This window comes from Lactuca serriola, chromosome 6, assembly GCF_051521515.1.
Source record: "Lactuca serriola cultivar US96UC23 chromosome 6, Lser_US96UC23_V15, whole genome shotgun sequence".
Taxonomy (NCBI): Eukaryota; Viridiplantae; Streptophyta; class Magnoliopsida; order Asterales; family Asteraceae; genus Lactuca; species Lactuca serriola.
In genome coordinates this window covers 151310637-151321433 of record NC_136413.1, presented here as the reverse complement: position 1 = coordinate 151321433, position 10797 = coordinate 151310637, and the positions used below count along the sequence as shown (strand labels likewise).

General features: G+C 30.2%; 3 non-coding genes across 3 annotated transcripts; all 3 read left to right on the top strand.

Annotated features, from left to right (window-relative positions):
* The first annotated feature begins 8438 nt into the window (after positions 1 to 8438).
* On the top strand, positions 8439 to 8527 carry LOC145060666 (small nucleolar RNA snoR14). The gene has a single exon (XR_013686880.1). It is a non-coding gene; the product is annotated as a small nucleolar RNA snoR14 (small nucleolar RNA).
* A 104-nt stretch (positions 8528 to 8631) lies between these two features.
* Positions 8632 to 8720, top strand: LOC145060665 (small nucleolar RNA snoR14). The gene has a single exon (XR_013686879.1). It is a non-coding gene; the product is annotated as a small nucleolar RNA snoR14 (small nucleolar RNA).
* Positions 8721 to 8790: 70 nt separating this feature from the next.
* Positions 8791 to 8885, top strand: LOC145060655 (small nucleolar RNA Z101). Its single transcript, XR_013686870.1, has one exon. It is a non-coding gene; the product is annotated as a small nucleolar RNA Z101 (small nucleolar RNA).
* Positions 8886 to 10797: the final 1912 nt, after the last annotated feature.

The window sequence follows — 10797 nt, the reverse complement described above, 5'->3', positions numbered from 1 at the left end:
AACACTAATAATACTTCTTCTATTAACTTTTTTACTATAAAAAGTTTACCAACCAGTTTTTGCATGTGTGGATCATGCAAGACACCATATGCAGCCCATCTTGACCAAGATTCTAGAACAATGACCCATCAAAATCCATCTCCCTGTAACGTCAAAAAGACCAAATTAAGTAAAAAGACAAGCATGAAAGTACTAGAATTGGTTGAAACAACAGAAATGCTTACTTACATTCGGTTATAATAAGATCAATTACTTTATCTAGCCCTCTGTTTCTTCTTTTTTAGCATGTCCATACGAATAGCTTCATGTACAAATATAGGTAAAATCTGTCAATAATGGGCCAACATGGAAACAATAAACAATGAGATAAATTAAATATCATAACTTTTAACATCGTTGTGAAAATAAGTGAGGTGAAAGTACCAGAGCATTTCCCTTCATTCGAAAATCTGAAATCCACCATTTATCTACATTATGTCTTCCTTCCAGGACAAACTCAGTGCCTTGGCTACAAGAACAGGAGACAGGAGAATGTTAATATGTGTAAGACAGAAGCAACCTGTTTCAGCACAAGGTATGGAGAGGCTAATGGGATTTATGATCATAATCTAATAGTCTTGATGGCTCTGAGATCGTTATAAATAGCACTTGACATGAAGTAGATGAACAATGGAGATATATGATAGTTATAATTGTATGCTACAAAATAAACTTAGATATAGGATCAGATGTGATGTTAGCTGTTATGGTCGGTTCATGCCGTGCATGGTTGTAAGTTTCCAAAAATACCCTATATCCATAATCCACTATTATAAGTTTCTGTCTTTTGGCGTTTTGTTTTATTTTTAACCTAACCAATATTGCATAAGTATGTGATTTGGAGCAGTTTCTGGGATATGACCTAAGTAAAGTGTTGTTAGGAAAGAACAAGTGGCAAACCTAGGTGTTTTCATCAAGCTTCAATTCAGAATAAAAAAACCATTTCTTTCATATTCCAATTTTATTTGAAGTATCATTTCAAATCAATTAGTTTCAATCAATCCCCATTGTTAGGCTTCAATTTCGCAAACCATATATAGAGAAATCAATTACTTATTTTTTTTTACTTTAAAATCAATCACGTCTGACTTGGACATCTTCCATTTGCCTTCACTTTTACGAAAATCATCCTGTGAGGAGTGAAATTTTTTAAAAATAGACAAGTATTCAAAGAAAAGTTAAAATCCTAGATCTAAAAAAGCTAAAAACCTTTTGCTAAAATACGTTGATGACGCTCTAATCCCTCTCCGTTTTCAGTCCCGACTCTCTGTTTTCACCCTCTTCTTCAGCTGTCTGCTCTCGCTGACTAACCGAGTGAAATACGTCTTGTAATCGCCTACACTTTTTACCTCTGTCTGTCATCCTACAATTAAGTTCCGCCGGTAGACTCATACGGCGTCACTACCTTCTTGGACTATCTCCAAATCTCATATGCCACGGCTACACGACTGTTCGTTGGTACCATGTCTTTTTTTGCTTTTGAAAATCATTTCATCACTTACTTTGATTGTATTCTACGTTCTTGAAGACAAGTGCTTCTGATAGCTTTTATGTGATACAAAACAATGAACTTTAATATCATACAAAGTATATGCTATATAATTATTATTGTTTGTTTTGTATTTGTTTTATTAAACTTTTATAATTGGTTTGTTTTTTTTAATAAGATTAAGATTATTAGTTTATTTATTAAATCCTTTAATACTTCGATTTTCATTAGTTAAAAAATAACTAATTTACCAATTTCTCTTTTTATGCTTTGAAAATAAAGTTATATATATATTTTGGTTCCAGATGATTCAATCTCACAGTTGACAACAACTAATGGTGGCCATTGTCATGGCCTTACATTTTAATTTTACATAACTATATAAAATAGCTATTCATTAATAATTTAGTTATATTATTTGATTAATAATTACGACATTTTAGTATGAAAATGTAATTAATTTCACAACCGTGGTTCCCACGTGTTTTAAACTAATATATATATATATATATATATATATATATATATATATATATATATATGTTAAATGTATATTTTTAAAGACAAAAATAATAAAACTATATTTAAAATTAAAACACGTTAAGAAAATTAAAAAAATTGAGAGAAAATGAAAAAAAAAATACTAGTTTAGTAAATATTTTTGAAACTATAATAGATTGATAATTATTTTTTTTAACAATCCTATTTTGATCAAAAACTAACATCTATCTATAACATAACGAGCTAATATTGTTGTCAAAGTTGTATGAACCTATTGGATCTCAAAACTCAAATAATTAGTCAAACAATTATATTAATTACAAACACATTATAAGGCATTGTAATGAGTAAGAGGATGCATAAAGGGTTAAATGGTTACGGTCTTGACTCTTGAAGGCTAACACTTGGTCACTTGGAGAGTGTGCCTCACAAAGGTTGGCCCAATGCAAAATGTTTTAGAGATCATAATTTTCCTCCTATTCTATTGAGATAAAATATTAGACTACTCAGTACGAACCTATTGAGAGGCGTTTCTGCCTATGTGGAAGCACCTCAACATGGTGGTAACGGCCGAAACACCATCCCAACCTTGCGTTATGAGATGTGGTAACATGTGACATCCCTATTTTTCACGACTAGAAAATACCGATTTGTTTATGCTTTATTTTCAAATCATAGTAACTTTTTATAGAAAAGTGTCGCGAAATTTGTTCCTAGAAAAACATGATAAATATGTTATCAAAGCATTTCCGAAGAAATTTATTATATTCATTTTAAAACTTTGGGATGTTATCGTCAATACAAAAACATAAGCATAAACAAAACTTACATTCATTTACACTAGTGATCTATATCTCTTTAATCTTTCGGTGTAGTGTAGTTTTATATCGACACATGTGATACAAATAAACTGAGTGAGTCAAGTTGGGAAACCTGGTGAGTACATAGGGTTTTCAACCCACAATAATAAAGTTATTATGTTTTATCATCAAACAATTAACCCAATTAGCTATCCCCATTATCTTCTTTATTTCTTAAGGATCTACCATAAGAATAATCTATAACTCATTCCTAAGGATTTTCCTAAGGAATATGCACGAAGTCCATCGCTGCCCGGGTTTATACAACAGTCACTAAGTCCATAACTGCCAAGGTTTTTAGAGTACACCAGGTGAATATATCGTTCACAACACATACAGGTTGTGAGTCTGCTAGTGTTCCACGAACCGTCTAGAATAGTCCATGGTTGTCATCCATACTCTACTAGATGATGGGGCCAACACTTGGGTAAAGGATTCTCTCATTTTTTCACCTCTCACTCTCATCTCATGTTCCATATCACTTTTCATCTCATCTTCCAACTCATCTTTCATCACGCACCAACTATTTCATCTACCCATGTTCTACCCAACATATTAGTAGATATACAACACATATACAGTTCAGATCTGAAGAAAAAGTTTAGATCTGTAAAGAAAATACATATACGGTTCAGATTTGAAAAACAAAGTTTAAATCTTTCATCCAACATAACTTTCAAAGCATAAAATATATATACAGTTTAAATATGAAGAAAAAGTTCAGATCTGAAAAGAAAAAAGCTTAGATCTTTCATCCAACACATATCTCAAGTACAATATATATATATATATATATATATATATATATATATATATATATATATATATATAGTTTAGATCTAAAAAGTTTAGATATGAAGGGAAAAGTTTCAGATCCAAGAGAAAAAGTTTAGATATGAAAGATAAAGTTCATATCTGAAAAGAAAGAAGTATAGATCTTAATCCATCATACATCTCAGGTAAGCAGGTAATATATATACACAAAGCACGTAATTTATATAAAATATTTCATATCTATGTGTAAGATGAAAGTGACCATGCACTCACCTGATAAGGAGTGATTCAGACAACACTTTGCTTCTTAAAATAATATGTTTTTACGAAACCGGGAGGTTTGCTTGAAAATCGGGCTCTGTGCGGGGAAAGTTTCAAACCGAAAAACTCTTTTCTTGAAGCCTTCAGGTGATCCGGGGCTTTCTTCTAGTGTTAGGGAGGTTTCCTAGGCTTCGGGGGTGTTTTGGAAGGCTAGATGGAGAGTATAGAGTGAAAGAAAGGTGTAAGGAATGAAATGGTCGAAGTTGCTATTTATAGGCAGTTTTGGGCTCTCTCACGTCGTGAGAATCCATGCTCACATCGTGAGCTTTTGACCTATCACTCCGTAGACTTGTCATATGCATTCTAGGCCTAAAAAAGTGACGATTTGACTTCTCACGTCGTGAGAATCTATGCTCACGTCGCGAGTCCAGTCAGATTAGGGTTTCTGACACGTGTCATGTTCTCAGACAAATGTTTCTTTGGAAGGTCATAACTTTTGCATACGAGCTCCGTTTTCGACATTCTTTATATCCACACGTAGGCAGGAACATGCTCTACAACTTTTACTTATACTCCATTGGCTAATTCCCCACCGATTTTAAATTTAATAGTATGAGAAGATTACACCACTAAACGATCGTGTATAATTCATAACTTCTACATACGAACTCCGTTTTCGACTGTCTTTTTATCGTTGAACTCCTATTAATGAGATCTTCACTTCTCATTTAGGTTGTGTCGGCTAAAAATCCCTCGATCTAAAATTCGAACTTCGGGCTGTGCATTGCCAATACGAAACTTTAGAAAAATCATAACTTCCTCATACGAAGTCAGATTTGGACGCTCTTTTTATGCACACTACGACTTTCATTTAGATCGTCAGGGCTAAAAAATCCTCTATCGTAAATTCAATATTTACGTCACGTAGTGTCATGCTGGTTCTGTCGCGAAACTTTGACAAGCCATAACTTCTTCGTTATAACTCGGATTTCGACATTCTTTATATCTTCAGAATCTTTGTCACGACCACTACAACTTTTCTTCGTAGATATCAGGTTTATCTAACATTTTATTTTTGACGTTTATTTTTATCCTTTATTTATTATATTATTATAAACAAATAAGAAGCACACAAAAGCACATAATTCACATAATATTCAAGTAATTCATCTTTATTACCTTAAAACGAGTTAGAATGGTTGACCTAGACTATTACATTATCATTAATGCTTAGCCCAGGAACACGGGCGTTACATAACAAGAACGGGAGGCAACACCCAATCAAATTCTCTCCCCCCTCTCTTTCTCTCTTAACACCATGTTATACACATGGGGAATTGGTGGAGCTAAGGTCAACATAAAGGGTAGCATACATTTTTTTAGGGTAGCCCAAGTTTTTTCCAGGGTATCACCGCAACATAAAACAAAATTTTCGGAAAAAAATTGTATTACTAAAAAAAAAATGAAGGGCATCCCGAGCTACCCCAAGCTCTACATTGGATCCACCCCTAGGAACACCACCCCCACTTCATGTTATAACATGTTGGAATGTGAGGTGACAATACTTGGTTTCATAACATCGTTGACAATGGTGTTTTAGGGTTCACACACAATGATGTTGTATGTAATTCATCAAGTGAGCAACCACTCAATTGTTGAATGTTGATTTTGCTTAGGTGCGAATACTTATTAACGAAGTATATTTTGGTTACTTTGCAATATGTGGATACACAACCATGTTATAGTTAGCAAAACAACTCGATGTAAAATGTTATATAAACATGGATTTTTATTCACATTAAGGCAACCATGTTTTTTTCGTACACATTTGACCATTGAACTTGTTTGACCTGTTCAAAATAAGGTAATATGACTGATAATTAGCGGTAATATTACCCTATTATGAACAGACAAAGAAGTTTATTAGTCAAATATGCATGAAAAAAACATGGTTACCTAAATATGGTCAAAAACCAAAGTTTCTTACCTATTTTGGTAATATTAAGTTATTTATGTTAAATGTAAGTAGTCATAAGACCCATTGATGTGACATGGAATTGAGTTGTTCGTCTTTGTGTATGAGGAGATGGTCAGGTCTTGGGACAACCTAGTTTAGGCCCAGCTAGTTAGGGGCTAGGTTGTATACGCTTAAATGGCTAGGTTGTATGTGCTTTAAAGACATAACAACACAACCTTGCCCATGACTAGCTGAGACGGAACTGGGTTAGACCAAGCCTAACCTAATTGTTCACTGACTGTCGGAGCCTAATCCCAGGGCACAGTCCCTGAGACGGTTCTTGTCCAATATTACCAAAACGGATACGAAACTTTGGTTTTTTTCCATATTTGGGTAAACATGTTTTTTTTTTCCTTACACATTTGACCAGTAAACTTGTTTGACATGTTCATAATTGGGTAATATTAACGTAATCACCAGTCATATTACCCTATTTTGAACAGGTGAAACAAGTTCAATGGTCAAATATGAACGAAAAAAACATGGTCACCGAAATGTGGACAAAGACCAAAGTTCGTTACCTTTTTAGGTCATTAACCTTATAAACATTATATGGTAATGCTATAGGTTTTTGTACGGTCCTTTATATGATTTCTTTGTTTGTGCTTTCAGTCCCATATGTGTATTTTTTTCTTATATTTATGTAATAGTTTTGCATCATGTGAAACCTAACATTGTTTAATTGGTGACTAGAAAGTCATGGCATATCTATGCAAATTGTGTTTTGGCCTTGTATATGGAAAACAAATAATCATAAAAAGATCTTGTATATGGATATGTTGCTAACCGCACCACTATGACAAATGTGGCATCCTTCGTGTTTTTTCTTTAGTTTTTGTTATCAATCTTTAGATCTAACTTTATAGATTTGATATAAGTATATGATGTATGTTTTACCTTAGCATTTTCCCAAAGACATTGTGGCTATAATTTTATAGGTACAACGTGTTTTATCTGTTTGTTGTATATTCTAGTATGACATGTGTGTCATCTAGCTTGTTATTAATGTGGAAGCATTACGTTACATGTTTTCGTTTTGTTATAACCTAGATGGGCCCTATAATCAATAATATGACAATAATTAAATTGAGCGGTCTTGGATTTCATGAAGATGTAATGAATATCGCAAGCCCGTATGTAAAATGATTAAATTGTGTAAAGTTTTTATATAAAAATGATGTGTTTTGGTCGTTATATAATGTTACACTAGGTGTGAGACCCGTGTATTACACGGGCTGATTTAAAAAAAAATTAAACATTAAATTAAAGTGTAAATATAAAATATTTTTTAATGTACAACTTTAAAATAAGAAAAGACGAAACATATTTATTGCAAATTAATATCATATATATGATATTTAATACTTTACATATATAAGTATATATGACTTTAATTTTTAAAATTGAAACAAATCAAAAATTGACAAGTGGATAATATTTATTTCAAAATACCATAAAATGACAAGTGTCAAAACTCATGAGAGATTGACATGTGGCAAAAAAAACTTTCATTTATTAAGAAGGATTTATTTATATCTAAATCGACTACATTTTTGTGATTTAATTAACCGTGTAAATACCACTTGAACTTTTTTTTATATGTTTGCCATTCTATGTCATAGTTTCTGGAAGTAACTATTATTCTCAAGAACTACTATAACTGTTAGTTACAATTTGCAATTACATCTAACAATTGCAATTATTCTTGCCAAAACACAAACCAATAGTACAACATACATTAAAAAAAGAAAATAAATCCAATCTAGCAATACAGTATTTTTTATTTTTTTTGTTAAATCCATGAAAATGGAGAAGTATTATGCTAGGATGTTGTTAGCAACTAAATTGTGAAGCATTGTCAAAGATTTCATATAGAATCAAAGTAAGGAATCGGTTTTGACTTTTTTATAAACCTTTGTTTAACTATTAAACAAAATATTGTTTAGATTAATTGTGTTAAGTATAAATTAATAAAAGTTCTATTTCTAATTTTCTATAACCCGTGGTTTATTAAAGTGATTTTCTAAATCTATTTTAAAAGAAAAAAGTAAAAACCATATTTAGTAAATGTCGAGAATAATATTAACAAGTCAAAGTTTGACTGGGCCGTGAGCTCTAATACGGCCCATAACACTGAAGTTAGGGTTTTCAGCGCATCCGCCTCTATTTATATTTCACATCGCTTGTTTTTTATCATATCCTTCGTCTGCGATCTTCGGGGAATTATTCAGGGAGTTCTGTTTTCTCTTCGATGAAATTTAATCGCTCGTTATCTTTTCTTTTAATTTTAATCTGTTTTCAGGTTTTAAAATTAGATTTCTGTTTAGATTTTTTTGATTTGATTTTGCTATGAGGAAATCGTAATTGCTCCAGAAACATGAGTTAATCTTGTCGATGATGGCAGCACCTCTAAGAAGTTCTGAGCAATCATCAGTTTTAATCGTTTCGATATTTTTTACAATTTCATGTAAATTCGATCTTTTTTTTTTTGTATAAAGCGAAGTGACGATATAATTCAATGCTCTGTCAATCCTCTGACAAATTTTGATTGATGTTAAACTTTGAATCTCGACAGGTTCTGATCGCTTTTCATTTTAATTTTTTATTCCATTATATACGAATACAAAGGATTTAATCTAATCAATTTTTGTGTTTTTTAAATATTAGTACTTTTAATCTTTTTTTATAAAGCGAAGTGACGATAAAATTCAATGCTCTGTCAATCCTCTGACAAACTTTGATTGATGTTAAACTTTGAATCTCGACAGGTTCTGATCGCTTATCATATTTTTTTTAATTATGTTTAAAAAAAGCAAATATAATCGCTTATCTGTGTTTATTGTAATACATTTTGGCATATGATGAATCTCAATTAACAAATGGGTAATTTGCGACTGAAAGCTTTTTTTTGATGCTACATCACCTTGGAGAACTGATGCCAACAATTTTTTATAAGCGAATCGATTTCATTTTCTTTTTATTTTCAATATTTTTAGTTATAAATTTACATTTGTTCGATAGTTAATAAAACTTTTTGTAAATATAATTCTTATTCTTTGAATTTCTTTACATACAAATTTTAAGCAACAATTTGTTAATTGTAAAGAAGTATGATGTCAAAATGATTTACTTGATTTAAAACAAAAATTGAAGAAGTTTACACATAATTTTTAGAATTCGAATTTAATATTAAAGTTCTATTAAAATATTTTATTGATACTTAGTTAAAATTTGTTGAATTTATTTTTTTTAAGTGTTTGAAGTTTTTATATTTCGTTATTTTTCTTTACAAATATCTGCGAGTAGGACTATAATTAATTGATTTAACTTGAATCTTTACAAATACAAAACTCACTACAAACATCTGGTAACCCATATCAAAATTCAAAAGTATTAATTACAATATTTTTTTTAATAAAAAGTAATAGGAATAATTCAAAAGTATTAATCAAAATTCAAAAGTATTAATCCAAAAAACATGTCCTATTACTTTTTATTAAACAAGATATTGTAGATGTTTGTAGTGGATCTGTTGAATTTGAAAAATAATCCTTCCACCTTAAATATTTTTATATACAAAGTGAGAAATCCTTCTAGCTTAAACTATTTATAAATAATTTTACAAATATTGAACTTCTTTTAAATTGTTACATATTATTATTCTGAATTGAAAACAATAACATCTCCTCCACATTCACCCTTAAACAATGTCATTAATATTTTTTTTTTCACTTAAATGCATTTATATGTATTAGTAACAATATTAATAATAACAAGTTCAAAAAATAGTATTCTTATTGATATTTTTTTTAATAATAATAATAATAATAATAATAATGGTTCTGTTTGTAGAAAAATCCTAATATTTTTGTTTACAGAAAAGTCCTAATATTTTTTGTTTACAGAAAAGTCCTAATATATTTTGTTTATAGAAAAATCCTAATATTTTAGATTAGTTTACGAAATAGTCCCAAATTAATTTGGTACCGGTCAAAAAGGGTCAAACTGTAAATTTTTACGGGTTTCGGGACTTTTTCTTTCAAAAAAAAATATTGGGACTAAAGTGTAACTTTTTCGTAAATATTGGGACTTTTATGAAGATTTCCCTATTTAAAATAAAAAACTGAAAAGTAAAGAAAAATAAAAAGAAATACAAGTATGGTAAATACTTTTGAAACCACATTAGAATAGGAAATAGTTTTTCAAATCACCTTATTATAGACAAAAACCAATTAGTTTTTAAATTAGCGTAATACTAATATGGTAAATATTTTTGGAACCATAAAATAGTTTTTCCGGTTATACTATTATGGACAAAAACTCCATAACCTGGTAACCTGTTATAGAATAGAATTCTCAAGATACAACCCCAATACCACACATAACCTCTTATACAATAATAGAATTCTCAAGGTACAACTCCACATAACCTCTTATAGAATAGAATTTCTAAAATACAACAAATAGTACTTATCAAAATACACAACACAAGGATTATCATATGCAACACAAGTATCATTAGTGATAATGAATAAAAGTATTAAGTACAATGATAATAGGATAGTTGTATAAGCATCAAGAAAACTAGAATTATTAAAATTTAATATTGTCTTCTAATAATTTATCTATCTCTAAATCCTATACATGCCACATGACTTTTTTCTATATCTTTACTTTGCCACTTGTTAGTGTTTAAGGTGTTCTACATCTATCTCTAAATTCAATATCTGTCTTCTAATAATTCAATAAAAGTATTACGTACAATGATTATATATATATATATATATATATATATAGATTCATTTTTATATAAGTTTGTTCTTTGAAATTGAATTTATGGCTATTTGTTTGCGTGT